The sequence below is a fragment of the Balearica regulorum genome, chromosome 8 (assembly GCF_011004875.1).
Source record: "Balearica regulorum gibbericeps isolate bBalReg1 chromosome 8, bBalReg1.pri, whole genome shotgun sequence".
In the NCBI taxonomy this organism is placed as follows: Eukaryota; Metazoa; Chordata; class Aves; order Gruiformes; family Gruidae; genus Balearica; species Balearica regulorum.
The window spans coordinates 27,331,794-27,345,498 of NC_046191.1; the positions used below are offsets into that span (position 1 = coordinate 27,331,794).

Here is a 13,705-nt window from a genome sequence, read left to right on the forward strand (position 1 = left end):
CTTTTCTCATAGTCTCACTTAGCAACACCATACGAGCATCTTTGTCAGGCACATATTAGGAACCATTCTTCATAAAAAATTAAGGGCTATGGAAATAAAGTGACCTCTCCGAAGGCTTCACTGTAAGGTAATTGTGTCTTCCCCAGGCCTCCATCACGGTGTTTGGGAGTCTTCAGCAACAATTTATGTATTTATTACAGTTTAAGTATCCTTAGCCCTCAGCTCTTTCCAATAATGAAAATATATAGCACAAAACCCAGCAAATACAGACTGAGCTGCGCGTAAAATATGATGGCAACCCTCCCGGCCATCGTGCCGCAGGGAGAAGTGGCAGTAAACACACACGCGCCCTCGCAGGGCTGCAAAGCCGGTGCCGTGTGCCGGGCTCCGAGACCTCCGTAGGGCACGTACAGGGGGCAGGACACGGGGACCCACGGCAAAGGGGTGAGCTAAAACCATCCCGGGAAAGAAATACAGATTTATTTATTATTGTACTCGGCACTAAAGGTTGCTTGGAATTGGGACAGAAGGGCAAAGCAGGCTTTTCTTTTTCTGCAAAACCTTTTTTTTGTGTGCAAATTTTTTTATTTTTTTTTTCAGGGAAGGAGCAGGGAAGGGCTGCAGCAGCAGGAGACAGGCTCAGCTCGTTACACATCAGGGGAGCATCCCCGGGGCCAGCTGAGGCCGTCTCCAGCTATAAAGGGAGCGGGGCTGGGACCAGGGCTCCCTCTGCCTGGGGTTTGCCCGAAGCAGAGCTGGGACAGTGAGGTTCTACTTCACCTCTCGAGGTGCTGCGGATGGGATGCAGGTGAACCCCAGCAGCCGTGCCCCGTGTTTCAACGTGAGCTGGTGGATCTGGCCAGGGGAGCCACTGTGAATAGGAGAAGAAATGCTGTAAAAATACAAGGTAATTGGGGTCCTTCCCTCCCGTTCCCACCCTTGAAGGAGTCTGAGCACGTTGGCAGGGAAAAGTAGTGTGAAGGTAGCAGGCTTTCCTTCTCCCTCAGCTCTGAGGAGCAGGTTCTCCTGGGCTGCTCAGCACAGCAGAAATCAGTCTTGAAGATGCAACAGAAAAAAGAGCCTTGTAAGCCTTGTAAGATGCCATTGGAAAAAAAAAGAAAGACAAAAAGCAAATTTTTTTGTCTTGTCAGAAAGACAGCGAGTCCTACACCTCAGGTGAGAAAGAGATGATTTAACAAGAAAAAGATGTCACTAAATCCCTGAGCTATAAATCACTCTTCTTGCAGCAAAAGTACTTAACAGCCATTCTGTGCAATATCAGCACAGGAGCCTGTGCTGGGGATTGCAGCTGATCTAGGGTAAATGGGGCCCAGCCACTTGTTGTATAGTTGTAGGAGAATTATACAGCAGCTGGGAAATATTTCCTTGCCCCTGCTGCGTTACAGGCTGAGGTCACGAAGATGGTGCAATCTGCATTAGATGTGCCTGAAAGCCTCGGGGACTATCTGCTGGAGGTGCCCTGGGAGAGGGTGGTGCAATAAAAACATTTTGATCATTTGTACACGAGGCATCATCAGGCAATTTAGGGATTTTTTTTCTTGGCAAATAGAAAGAAGAAGAAAAGAAAAAAAGCCTGAGTTAAAGCAGAGATCAGTGCCAGGTCCCAGCAACCTCCCTCCCGTGGGGTCTGGCTGGTGATGCTGTGGGGAAACCTCCCCCAGGGATGTGGGTGTCCGGAGAGTTTCCAAAGGGTTCAGATGGACGATTCCTGATATAGAAACTGTTAAGCCAGTTGCGAGAGGATGCTGTATTGCTACAATGATTTAATTGCTAAAGAAGTGGTAATTGCTTAGGGAGTAGTGACCATGATCTGATTATGGTTGGTATGAGCAGAGAGAGGGCAGCCCCAGCCAGTACTGCAGCCACGAGATGTTTCCAAAGGGCTGAGATAAATCAGGGGAAATTACTAGCAAAACTGACTGGGTGGAAAAAACAATAATTAAATGATTGTGAATGGAAAGTTAAAGAGCTCTTTAAAAAGTGTTTAAGACTTGGTGAAGGAAACAATTTTGCCAGAAGTTTAGCCTGACAGCTGTTAAAAATAAGAAAACAATAGTTGGAAAAGAAGGAAGGGAACTGTGTCTGTGAAGATGATGAGAAGCACAGGAAATTGGGATGAGAAGCAAAGTAATAAGAAAATTTTCAATGTTGGTATGGGTGCTGCTCCCCTTCAAGGAGGGGAACTTAAACAGAGTTAGAAAAGAGAAAGTGGATCCTCCCATGGGCAGAAAGGGCTCGCAATTCAGAAGGGACAGGCAGGTGTGATTGAAAGAAGGAGGGCATGCATTTATACCAGCTGAAGGTGATGGATGCTCTCTCTTCTACTTGCACTAAAGAGGCATATTTTAAAATTGGCTGACCTACCTAGCTGCCTCTCCAGAGCCCGCAGCATTGCCTGCGTGACTCCTGCCCCACGGTTAGCAGCTGAACCAGACAGGAGCTGCCTTCCCCTGGCTGGAGCGGATGAAAACGGGGATGGAAACCGTGGGGTTGCGGACACCATCCAGGGACAGATGGTGGTGGGGATGTTGCTCAAGCCACAGTGATGCCACCACCCTCCTGCTCCCCACGTGCTTTGCAGGGCTGACCTCCCGTGACGAGAGCAGCCGTGTGCCCACCGCTCCCCAGGGCCTGCAGACTGGGAGAGAAGGGGCCAAAAGCAGTGTCCCCAGCTGGGAGCTGAGAAGACCGTACCAGCCTCGGCATGCCGGCTCTTAGGCACCAGGTATGGCCTTGTTATTGACTTGCTAGACCTGAGCTCAACCTCCACTTCAAGGGTAAACAAAGAAGGCTTTCAGGTCTGGTGCAACAGGCAATATCTCCTGGGGGAAAGGCCAGCCGGTCCAGCTGAGCAGCAGCATCCCTGGCTGGAGAGGCAGGACCTGCTGTGGATGGGCTGTTTCAGGAGCACTGCTGCTCACCCACCCTCCCCGAGGCAGCTTCACTCATCCAAGGGAAGCCACTGTTCCGGTAAGTGACTGCTCAGTATTTCACTGCCCTTTTCCCCATGGAAGCTTTCGGGAAGAAAGTACCACAGAAGCCCTCTGCTCTGATTTTCAGGTTCAGCTAAGCATCAAAAAGCAGATCTGCTGCCCAGCCGGAGCGCAATTTGGAGAGCTGCCAGCACGGCTGAGGACATCACCCGCTAATTGCAGCAGGGTCACCTCTTGGGTTGCCTGCTTTACCATCGGACCAAAACGACTTGATCACATTTTACTTTTGGTTTAAATCTTCCCATTTTGATCCCCAGGAGAGCAGCCAGGAGTTAATAAGGGTCATTTGTTTCTCAAACCCTGCTAGTGCCACAGCAGTGAAGGTGTAATTCCCTTGAGCTGGACATTAACCTACACATGAGCCTGGTCTCGCTGCTATTCATTCCCTTGGTTTACTGATGCTTTTTTTTTTTTGACTCGTTCTTGCCTCCTCTTTTTAAAGACTTCTAAATCTATGGCCAGATCAAAGGGAGCACCGCTGTTGTAATGAAAAAAATATAGCAATTTGGTGCTCTAACTTTCTGGCTCTTTTCTTGGGCCCTCGTTACGTTTGTTTTCATCTGAACACCATTTCCGTATAACGGTTGCAAACAATATTGTATTAGCCTTAATTTTGACCTTGCTGCAATTTCTACCAGAAAATTGTTTTGGCTCGGAAATGGCCAGATTTAGTCTTCAGGCCAATGAAAATAAGTCTGCAAGGTTGAAAAGAAGATGTCAAGAGCAGGCACTAAAGATCACTTTAAATGATAACAGTTGTACTTGAAGCAAAAATAATATACAAAGCTTTCATCGAGCAATTTCCATCCTTGGACAGCAAAGTGCTTTACAGCCAAGTTCACTGTCAGCAGCCCTGTTTTTAAAGGTGAGCAGAAATACGGCTTTTGCTTTCATTGCTGTGGTGTTCTACCCAAAACCAGCTTGTTAATCCAAGACTCGCCGGCTCTCCTGCTCCCCCAGGACATGTCTGCGCCCACCTGGCCGAGCAAAGATATTCGCAATGACTGCCCCGCGGGACCCGCAGGGTCCAGCACTGAGGCCAGGAAGAGGTTTGTTCTCGCCTGATTAGCTGAATCCTCCTTTTTTTGTTTGTCTTCCTATTGAATATAGGGAGTTGGCTTTAGTCTGGGCCGGGGCTGTGGGTAAAGCTGCTTGGCTTTTGCGCCCCGTTGGCTCGTCCTCGTGCTGCAGAGGTGGCTGGAGCCAAGGGCTCGCTACCCCACCGAAACGTGTCCTGTATCCCCTGGTCGTGTGGCTCAACCTGGGGGCTGAGCACCGTGGCATGGTGTGAGCCAAACCTTGGCTGAGGACAGGGCAAACGCATCCTGAATGTCCCCAAACTCATCAGAGCAGTTCTGTGCGTAAATAAGATGCGTCCTGCAAGAGCAAGTACCGGGATTGGCATGGACACCTGAGGGTGGTTCACTCCTGGGTTGGGCATCCCTCAGCTACCATCATGTCTGAAAGCAAAACACTTCTCCCTGTATTGAATAAAATAAGAGGTAAAATGGCAACTTCCTGCTCACGAGGACTTTGTTTTATGGGACGTGGGGCACTGCGGGGCCTTGCTGCAGCTCTCCGTGCAACACCCCAGAACGTTTCATCTCTGTGGGTGAATGCGGTTTGTTAAGTAAACCTTGGTTTCTCACATTAATAATTCTGGAAAGCCTATTTCTTGTCTTTGTGTCCCTGGGGATGAGGACTAATTGGGACAAAACACTCACTGCAGAGGTTGAGTTAAAGGAGCCACTGCTGGGAGGTCCCCGTTGCCCCAGGAATGGCTGCTCTTCACCCCAGAACTGCCGGCTGTGAGATGCAGGTGCCTTTGAAGGTCTGGTGCCTGGGGAAACGCAGGCAGAGCACAGCCCTGCGATGCTGCCCGCTGGCTCCTACCTCTGCAGGTAGGCGTGGGCTCCCAGGGGGGACAGCGGGGACCCTCCTCACCCCATGGCTCGGCTAGGCAGCCGCACAGGGTGCGTGGTGCACCAAATGCCTGGCTGCCTGCTGCCTGCCCCGGGGCTATCGGGCACTTTCGCTCTGTTTCCGAGCTGAACTCTTTTAATCGAGTGGTTTTCCTAAGCGCTGCTGAACGCGGGTGGGTTTTTCCCGAGCTGAGCGCTGCACGATGGCACCCTGCCACCTACCCACTGGTTTTTCTCACCTTATGCTCTTTCTGCAGAGAAAAGTATCTGAGCAAGCCCCGAGATGCACCAGAAATGCCTGCTGAAATAACTGCAGAGGGTCTTTGTTTAATCCCATCAGCTGGCCAAGAGGGCTGCACCACTGGCCGGGTTCATGCTGGGCTGTGCCTTTGCACCTCCTTACTGCTATGGAAATGCCGGCACTGCAGAGCTTGCTGCCAGGTAAAGCTCAGCAAGGAAATCATTCCTGCAGGAAGTTTAATTGCAGCCATTAAGCGTTTAATCTAACCATGGTTTGTATCTCTAAATGGCGATGCCGTCCCTGAAATACAGGCATACATCCACGTACCTGCTCACTGCTTGTTTAGCATTGTGTTTACGGCTATTTTTAGTGAACCAGAAGCAGGTAGTTACTTATTTGCCCATAAAATTAATTTTAAAAGAAAAGAAAAAAAAAAACCCACACAAAAGCAAACCTATCCATCCTTGAAAAATAACCCCCCCACTCGCAGTTCCACTGAGCATGAGAGCCGTTTGCAGCTGGCTGCCTCTGCCTGGGTTTCTGCCGGGGAGTCACCTGAGCCCACCCGGGACACAGAGACCCCCCCACTCCACCGGCTCGGCCCCCTCCCTGCCGCTGCAGCCGAGTGCTGGCCCCAGCCCGGGGTCACTGCAGGGTGTACTGGGGTGCGCAGGCGAGCGGGAACAGCCCATCGGCGTATGGTGCTCTGACTTTCTCGAATTAGTGCAGACCAGCCTAGCCTGACGGAACGGCTCCCCTTCCTGCGCTTGTGACAGCGACGTCACCTGCCTGTGCCATCACGCTGTGCGCGGTCCCTCCAACGTGCTCACAGATGCTCACGGCAATTCTCGATCCTCGCGCTCGGGATGAACAGATGTCCCAGACCTTGGTACTAACGGGATGCGTTCCATGGTGATAAAAAAGGACAACCAGCGTGGCTCACTCACCCAGTGGGGCTGGGGAAGAGGATGATGGTGACCAGCACGGGTTCGTTCGCTAATGGAGGCTGCTGGTATGACTGTGCTCCAAGTCCCTTCCTCCAGCTCTTCATCAGCAAGGAAAAGCCCAGGAGATGCCAGCAGAGCCCTCTGGGGCTGTGTGACAGGCATGAAGCCTCCCCACGGGGATGGATGGCTGCCAGAGCCCCACCGGCTTCCCAGCCTGCCTTACGACTGGGGTTCAGGACTCACCTGTAAAGCAGAAAGAGCTCTTATTTTCTTTTGTCCAGCCAAGTTTAAATGAGCTGTCCTGCGAGAAAACAGATGCTTAAAAGTTATAGACAAACATGAAGTGGGATACCCCCCAAAAGACTGCTTTAAATAGAGACTTCATTTCAGCTGGATGTCTTATTCCAGTAAAATCTTATCTGCAAGTTTCAGGGTTGCCTGGGAAATCTTGCTGCCTCACCAGGGAAAAGGATATTTAAAAAGGATTAAATCTGACAGTCTTATACTGAAAGTGGATTTTTAAGACATAAGCAAAGATTCAAGAGGAAAAGGTTAGTGGACTGTTGAAAATGCAACTGCATTTAGGCTAATAAAGCTTAATTTCTAGTTAGATATTAACAGACTGAATGTGATGAGCCATGCTGACTGCTGGGCTCCGGTACGGATGAAAGCAGGAAGATCCTGGGGCGGGAGGGGACCCAGAGCCCCCCCTTCAGCACAGACTCCCACCAGCCGTGTCTCCCCACCGGGCTGGTCACCCCAAAACGCTGCTGAGTCCTGGGTGAGCAGCAAGCACGTTTCGGGGTGAACAACAGCAGGCTCATGAAAGCAGGCGTTAAGAAAGGGTTGGCTGGTGTATTTATACCCCAGAGTTGAGAAAAGTTTTGGCCTGAATTTAAAGGATATTACACACCAAAGAGCCCACTTCTTCTAGGCAGGAGGTCTTGCTCTTCTCCCCATCCCACAGGAAAGCTCTTGCAGCGATTAGGGCTCGGCTCACCCTACAGCTATGGAGTAACTCCAAGCAATCAAACGCATCGGATCTTTGGCCATTAAGGCTCGCTGCAATTAGCTCCAGCTTTAAAACAGAGCAAGTAAGATATAAATTCTGTTTCACAAAGCTGCTGTCTATCTTTCTCGCCAAATATTGAGATGACATCTCTGCCCGCTGAAAACAGGACCTTGGAAAAGACTCTCTAGATGATAGTTCATTTGCTAGAAAAAGAATTGACAGCCCAATTAATCTCGCAGCCTGTGACTTTTAAACCAGGGCTGTCAGCATAGGTGCTCTGGGATGAGAGCATGAGGGACTGGATAACTATCACGCGATGCTGCTGTCCCAGAGACACCAAGCCTCCTCCCGGTGCCTCGCACCGCACCCCGGTCACCCATCAGCCCCGAGGACGGTGTAACCACCCGGGTGTCCGTGGGCTGCCCCCAGCTCAGCCCCGGCTCCATGTCCCTTTGTGCAGAGCTGCACGGACACGGCCGGTGGGACGGGGACAAGGGTCCCTGACCCAACTCAGCTCTGAACTCGCCTGGTACAGTGTGGCCACCCAGCCGGGTGCGAGCTGTGCCGTGCCGTGCCGCAGAGGCACCGGGGCTGTCGATCAAAGGTGCTGTCCCACACAGGGCACCCACAGCCTGCAGCCAGCACAGAAAAGGCCCCAAAAAAGGAAGCACTTTGCTTCCCATTTAATTTTCTAGCTAACGATCTCGCTGTGCGATCGCCTCCCTCCTTTGCTACTGATGCTCTCCAGATATTCGCCTCTTCTTTTCATCATGGAGAAGCCCAGGGCTGGGCGATCTGTGCACAGCAAGCTCCTTGCCCCAGCCCTCCATCGGCTGCCAACACAAACGCCCCTTGCAAAACAACTCCGCACGCGCTTGTGAAAGGGCAGCCGCTGCCGCCGCGCAGCTCAGCCCTACCAAACAAGCCCACCAAGCCACCAGCCACGGCAGCGGCAGCTCTCCAAGGCCGGCTCTCCGTCACACGTCTGCCCCCCAGCATGGATTTGGGGGCGCAGCTCTGACGGCTGCGCCTGGCACCTCCTCGGCCGTGCTTTCGGGAGGTGCGGGCAGCGGGAGGCAGTGACGGCTCTGCAGGCAGCTGGCCGTGTCTGCGACCTTGCCGGGTGCAAACCATTCCCGCGCTTCCCATGCAAACGATGCGATCGGCCTTTCAGTCCATTTTAGAGTGTTAATTACCTTGCTCCTCATTTTTATTATTATTATTCTCCTCTCTCTGGGTATAGAAACACCTCGGGCTCTCAGGTGCTGTTGTGGCAACAGCTTAAACCTCTCTGACTCCGGCACGTCATCTCGGCCACGCGAAAGGCCTCGGCTGGGTATCACTTTCCTCGGCCCCATCTCTGAAGTGCCAGAAGAAACAGCAGCGCTTTCACGCCAGATTGTTCTTGCTGCTATCTCCTGACCCGCAGAGTGAATACATCACGCTGTCTTCTCCTAGCCTTGATCCCGAGGCGGGATTAATGCGATTAACTTCCAGCCTTCTTTACAACCTTTCTCCCAAGAGCCGAGTTAAATAACGCGCGGTGACGTCCCTGAGCATCCCGTGCTGCGCCCTGGCTGGCACCGGCGTCCCCTCGCATCCTGCCCTGGCAGCTGTTCCCAGGCCAGAAGATGCCCCAGAAGGACAGGATGGTCCAAGGCCCAAGTTTTCCCCCCTCGATGGCCCAAACGCTGCCAAGGCAGGATTGCTGTGACCCGAGCCGTGTTAAGTGCCATCAAGAGCCCGGCAATTGCTGGGAGCTGCCCGCTGCCCCCTCTCTCCCCACCCGCAGCCTGTTTCTAAATTCACTGGAGAATGGAGCAGCTCATTCCAATGCAGACCAAAAATTCCCACCGTGGCCCACACCGCAAACGAGTTAGACCTCTGTGCTGCCCCTAACGCACAGGAAAATTGCTTTTTGACTCTGCGCTAACAAAAAGCAGCCGTGCATCACTTACCGATATCGAGTCCGTTTATAAAAACATGTTTTTGCTCTGCTCTAATTGCTTCAAATGAAGCAATTGCATTACGCTCCCTCCCTTCATTGCACCTTGCCGACAGACGCTCTCCACCAGCTCGCTAAGTTTGCCCTCAACATGAATTAGATCTCAGTGCTCAGGCGGTGGAAAAGTGGCCGCCCTGCCCATCATACCTTGCCGGGATGCAAACGGGCTCTCACAGGTTTCCCAAACCCCTCATGCAGGCTGGCAGCAGGAGACCAGGAACCAACCAGGCTGGGCAGAGGTCCTCTTCCAGCTTCACCAGGGGGTTAATTTAGGAAAGAGAGAGACCAGGCAGACCCTTTCTGCAAAGCAGGGATGCGGCCACGCTCCTTTGCTCGCTCACTTTGGCTCCTAAGCAGGGCTTTTGGTGCTGTTTCTGCATCCAGCCTGGCTCTGCTCCTGTCCCAGCAGGTTTCCAGGTACCCGGGGGGATGCCTGGAGTCTTGCAAGCTCTGGACAGCAAGGCGTCACTTCTGTGCCAACCGAGCGCCTAAGGTGAAAAGCAGAATAGTCTTATATAGCTGGCACACCTAAATATCATACAAGTTAGATGTCCCTCCTGCAGGCATTCGCACCTGCGAGACGCTCCCCTTCCACGGGCAACGTCACTGCTCTGCGTTTATTCCCTCTCCTGCCACCATTTCCCCATGCAATGGTTAGCAGCCAGCAAGGAACACAGCACCAAAGGGACCAGGACCCTTCTGCTTGGGGATGGCCCTGTGCCACCAGCTCCAGGCCAACAAGCAGAGGGACTCACAGCTTCTCCAGGGACAGCATCACCGGGGATGGAGCAGGAATGTTGCCTCCTCGGCGCCCAGAGCTGAGCCGCCCCGGGCTTTGCTGCGGAAGAGCCACACAAAGGGGAGCGGGGGGTCGCAGCACCGGCAGCGTCGGCACTGCTGGCGCGATGGCTCGGAAACCTCCGGGCACTGGCCTGGGGCTGGTTGCTCTCCTGCGCTCCCTATGCCACAGCTCCCCACGTGTGTGCACACACGCATGCACACACACACACTCTCCTCCTGCCTGCAGGAATCTGCCCATTGCCATGGAAACTGCGGTGACATCAGGCACTGCTAACATTACTCCAATGACTAATTGCGTTACGAACCGCAAGCCAAATTACTGAAACAATTCCCAGCCCCCAGAGATCCGTACCTGATATCCCAGGCGGATGCCAGAACACGTCCTTCACCTGCGGGGATGCCAGGCAGGGCTGGAGGGGGACACCTGGGGACCCTCGCCTGGGCTCAGATGCGGGGCACAGAGGGGCTGTTTGGGGTCCAACCCGCTTTTACTTTGAATCCTAATTTTCTGAGGCTCCTGGAGAGTTGTTTTGTACCCGTTTAAGCTGCCTGGGTAGCGCCTCAAGGGCTGCTCTTGCTGGTGGTTGCTGCACCACTGCCGCGTGGTGTGCAGCAGCCTGGACACCCAGAGAGGGTGATGATGGACCAGCAGCATCTGCCTCCAGAAAGAACCAGATCCAGGCTTCTTTATTTCCCCTCCAACTTTGTTAAATTTAGTAATTTTCCCCAAAACCTTTAAGGGCACCTTCCACCCTGTTGCGCAGCAGGGAGGAGCATCGTACCCGGAGCCATCCTACTGCACGGTGAGTGTGCGGGCAGGGGGGTGCTGGTTATCCTCTCGGCGCATAATTTTGGACATGTCATCAGACTTCAGAACAAGGGAAAACTCTGGGGAGAAGGCACTTTGCCGATGTGAAAGGCAGTCAGGGGGTTACCTATTCAACTATTTTGCTTTTAAATGACAAATACCACAATAAAGGCCTCAGAGGCAACTCACGGGATGCGATGATGGAACTCCTGCTCTCAGCAGACAGCAGCCATGTGCAGGGCTGAACGCTTGCAGACTCCTTTTCTTGGTAATCTGCTGGATCCTGGAGCCATCTGAAAATAAACAGGCCAGCTCTGTTTGTTTATTCATTTATATGTTTTAAATCCTTTCCTTAAGATAACATGATAGCTTATTGCATCAGCAATTTATAACTCCTGGCTCCCTACAGCATCCTAGCTGTTTACAGTTCCGTATTATTTACTGCCTGACACTGAAATAAGAAACATTACGAAAAATATCTTAAGGAATTATTCAGGCGCCCCGGATGCAGCCTGAAACGCATCGCTGTTCACATCCCTGTAACGTATTTAACCCTCCGTTGCCCAACGCGCAGGCAGGGCAGTAGCTGTCCCTTCCCCCCCGCAGCCCCCACGCTCCGGCCGCATCCTCATCCAGGCCCTCGAGGACACGGCGGGAGCGGGCGCTGACTGTGCGTAATCATGTTAATTAGTGAAAGACGTTGATTTCACCCTTGCACCGCTCTAGGAGGCATTAATTACAGCAGAAGGCACCACTAACACAGAGGTATTTCTGCCTGTGCCCAAGACCTTGGTGACGTCCAGCCCCTGGGGAGGCCGGGCGGTGTGCCAGTATTTCAGAATTATTGTGGCACGTTCTTACAGGGCTCCACGAATACACCGAACACAGCAGCTCTTCTCATAAATCCCCATCCATCACAAAATGTTAGTCCCTCCTAAAGTGATGTCCTTTAAGTTAAGAACAGACTGGTCTTTTTTTTCACCAACAAATTAAAAAAAAAATATTATTTCTCCTTTTTTTTTTTTTTTTTAATTTTCTGTTCCACACAAAGTGCACTTTCCCACGCTGGCCAGAAACACGGGTTTCCCCGTGGGCTGCTGGGACTCGGGCTGCAGCCTGGGCGAACCGCTCGGCTGTGGCCGCCGTGGCAGGGAGCCCGCATCAGCTCTTCCCCATTAATCGGTTCATTTAGGCAGCCGTCCCCCGCAGCGCCCATTAACACACATGAGAGAGTGCCCGGAGGTGAGAGCTTCACTAATCAAATGTGCTATTAAGATCCTAATCCATTTCATTAGCCCGTTTCATTTGACACTTAGTGAGGCTCAGAGATGCTCTGTGGAACGGGGAGAATGGTGCACGGCCTGTCCTGTGGAAAAATAATCCTTTTCATTAGACCCGTAATTCCCTTTTATCCTTTATTAGTTTATTTCTAAAGCCAAAGGGCACCGAGGATGTGCAGCTGCCGTGGATTTTCCCTTTGCGTTTGCGTCATCACGCAGAGTGTAAGACTGGGAGGGATGCACAAACAGCAGCAGTATCCCCCCCCAAAAAAAAACCCTGAAAAATAGGCCATGCGATTATTTGATTACATATTACTGGACTGTATTTGGGGGATCTTATCTAGAAGACCCTCCACTGAATATTTTGGAGACTGAAATGATTAAATACTTTAGCCCCATTTGAAATAATTTCTAATTTCTTTCTTGCTTTGATTGGTAGCCATGTGCTGGTCTCAAAGGCCAGCAGAGAGGCGGGATGCGGAATTAAATGCAGATTGTTCGGGAGGCTGATAAACCAGCAAGCTAAACGGGCACCGATGCATCAGGCAGACAGGCTGACATCACTTAATTTCCAGTACAGATTCTGTACCGCCTCTTCAAAACACATGAACACGACGAGGCGTGACTCCGCCTGGGAAGGGTACACGACCGTGGGGATTTTGTGCGTAGGGAAAGGTCTTAAGTTATCAGATAAGCAGGTCTTAAGTTATCAAATAAGCATTCCTAAATACGTGGACTTTCTGCACAGAAACACACTTGAAAGTGCATTAAACCGTCTCCCCGGGTGTCCGAGGGTTATGTGCTGGCACTGAAACCTCCCCGAGCTCACCCAGCGGGTGGGCAGGAGAGGAGGTGAGCTGGCTGAACCCGGCTGGGCGGCAGCTCGGTCCTCGCTAGGTCAGGCTGGCAGGGCTCGAAGGCGGTAGAGGCAGCCCTGGAGCACCCTGTACCATCCCGCCCTGGCCGCACAGTCCCGGGGGCAGAGCCCCCAGGTCTGCCCGGCTTCACCTCGCTCAAGAACACATCACTGCCCTTGGTCCAGGACAGCGGCACACACCTCGGTTTCCATGCCCGAGCTACATGTGAAAGGAGAGGAGATGCGGCCCGGAGATGTCCTCCTCACTTTTTCTCGCTGGAGTTGCTACTTGAGATGGGGAGATGAGGAGAGGCCCCGTCCCCATAGCCAGAGGTGGCAGTGGAGGGGATGTGCGGCAGACGGAACATCTCTTACAGGAGGGCTCTTAGGGGGACTCAGGCCCTTTTGATAATTTATTAGCATACAGAGTCCCTGCAGCCAAAACAGCAAAATCCCTCTTTCTTCCTCTGTTCTAACCCATTTCTTCTGAGACAAACAATTTCTGAGCAACTGATAGAAAAAATATTTTAAAAAGCATCTTTGCCCTTAGAAATTCAATCCCATCTGCTCCCTCAGCATTGCCCGGGGCATTCGCCTCCTCCTGCGCAGCCGTCGGAGGAAAGCCGGCTCCCACCCGCTCCCGTCGGGACCCCGGGGCTGCCGCTTCAAAGCGCTCCTGGGGGGGATCCCCGGGAAGGCGGCTCTGCCACAGGCACCGCGCTGCTCCGCAGGGTCCCCGCCGGAACACGGAGCTCAAAGGCGAGTGCCGCGTTGCTGCGCTTGGGAAAATGGTGCCGAGAGAGGGGAGCAACGTACAGC

The 13,705-nt window shown here is 52.5% G+C and overlaps 1 protein-coding gene across 2 annotated transcripts in view; it reads right to left on the reverse strand.

Moving 5' to 3' along the window:
• Positions 1-608: 608 nt before the first annotated feature.
• TEDC1 (tubulin epsilon and delta complex 1) overlaps positions 609-13,705 on the reverse strand; it is a 93,462-nt gene continuing 80,365 nt past the window's right edge. For both annotated transcript variants that reach the window (XR_012836583.1, XR_012836582.1), the window contains 4 exons: positions 10,940-11,043; positions 9,289-9,629; positions 6,125-6,367; positions 609-871 (listed from right to left, as the gene is read on the reverse strand). The gene's annotated coding sequence lies outside the window, so the exon portion shown is untranslated. The remainder of the gene's footprint in view (positions 872-6,124; positions 6,368-9,288; positions 9,630-10,939; positions 11,044-13,705) is intronic.